Source organism: Clinocottus analis, unplaced genomic scaffold (assembly GCF_023055335.1).
Source record: "Clinocottus analis isolate CAN_PGR_092001 unplaced genomic scaffold, fCliAna1.0.p SCAF_7, whole genome shotgun sequence".
NCBI lineage: Eukaryota > Metazoa > Chordata > Actinopteri > Perciformes > Cottidae > Clinocottus > Clinocottus analis.
Genome location: NW_027176229.1, coordinates 5,458,887 through 5,461,077, shown reverse-complemented (window position 1 = coordinate 5,461,077; position 2,191 = coordinate 5,458,887).

Genomic DNA, 2,191 nt, shown 5'->3' with positions numbered 1-2,191 from the left:
TGCCCGCAACACTTGTGCGAGCCATTCCTTCAGTGCAACAATGACACCCCCTCCATATACTTTTTTTGCATAGTCATGATTGTCGGACCACTGCGGTGGGGCTGGTGTTGTCGGCAAAGAGTTGATATTTACGAGTATATCCCTGATTGTAGCTAAATGGTTGAAGAGGGCTCCCTTGACGTGCAACAATGGCCCCAAAACAGACTGGCTCTGTCCCCAGGAACCCTTCTGATATTCTTCTACCTTGGAAATATGCTGATTAAAAAGCACATCCTTGATGTAGATGTCCTGCAGCTGCTCATCAATGGTGGTGCCAGATACTGTGGGGTTGAGAACATCAGCTACAACTGAAAGATCCACCGAGTCGTGAAATTTTATCTGGAAAGAACAGAAGGTGAAAAAAAGGAATTAAAAAAAGGAATTCAGTGTGTATCGAAGATGATCAGGGTAACATGATTAATCTGGCCCATTAGAAATGCATCAATAAAACACTTGACAATGGAAGAGTTTGAAATATTACAGAGACTAATGGAACAAGAGGGACGAGCCACAATGAGGCGTTAACGCGGTTGCGTGCGGGTCAACCAACCTCTTTTACTGCCTATGCTGTTCTGGGGTGCAACATTTTATTCAAACAAAGTGCTTTATTTTTGTCTTCTTTTTTTAGCAACAATATAATCGAAAACTCCAGTTGCTCTTTTTGTTAAATTTCTGACCACATAGTGTTTGCATGGAGTGTTTGCAGTATTGCAAATCAGCACTCGCTGTCATAACGGTCAATACGGGTGTCACCAAATCAATCAAGACCGTTTAGTGCAGCTTCAAACTGACTCTTTACATCAATGCCAGATGAAACTACTGCTCACATATGGCGATTCTAATCAATCACAGGGGATTACATGTACATCTATATATGTGATGCTCTTATACTATGAATGAGTGACATTTACACTAAGCAGAAGCAGAAGGCAGCAGGGGATGATGAAATTCATACGGAAATAGCTGTAAGATCCCTTTGTCTGCAAATTAATTCAGACATTATGTCACAGATCTGTGCATGATGATATAAAGAGCAAATATGAGGTCTGATACAATGACGAAGTGGTTTTGGACCAGTGGATAAATTGAAATGTTTTGCACCAAACTGTACTTGGTGGCCTGCGCGTTGTGCATGCTTACAGATATGTACAGGACAAAATATCATCCCAAGAAAAAGGCCAGCATGACAGAAGTACTGGGTGGTACTTACATATTCTTCCAGTAGATCATCTACTTCCAGTATCAGAAGGCGTGTAAGAGACATAGTTCTGGTTAAGCTGGGAGGAGTTGGAGCTGGAAACACTGGCCTCCACTGGAGCATCAAGACAAGAACTAAGAAGAGAGTGTGTGGATACACGTGACTTAAAATGTAACACACAATACAAGGTCAAGAACTGCAAAAACACAAAATGTTTCCAGGTGTATTTGACTTATTGCTAATAAAATGATCTTATAACCCTCAACACAAGACAAAATAATTTAACAAGTAACATTTCTGAGAGTTATAGGGACTACGATGCATCTTGAATATCGTAAGTGTGTGTGATATATTTAGAGGCCTAACTATGTACTGTTATAAGAAATTTTACAAAGTAAATTACCGGTAGGGCTATCGGCAAAGTACAAGCAAAAACATCTTTATATTCATCGTTTAAAATTTAAAAAAAACAAAAAAACATTGAAGTGGCCTTTTTATCCAGTGATATGGTCCTAAATATTGAGGAAAGGAAGCTGGCATTAATTCCGTTTTAAAGGGTCACAAGCCAATAATGTTGTGAACTTGAGCTGCAGGTAAAAAGAGAAAACTTAAAGCATGAACATTTGAATTGGCAATATTATTCAAAGTACTACTTTTAAAAGGAGCATTAAAATGACAACAATATTTACCATAGAGCCTTAGAAATCCATTGAGTGTGTAATCCATAGTGACAGCCGTCAGTGATCTGCTTAATGTCCGGCGGCTCTTGTTTTAAACTACGTGAAAACAGCAACTCTGCAAAAATACACTTTTCACTGGTAATCTGGCCTATATATACACACACACTGTATTTAAGGTGTTTGGTCATCTACATCCCACCCACCCACACACAACAATTTCACACGCTCCAAGAAAGGACACTCATTTCTCATGTTATGACAGTGTGCGTGCAGC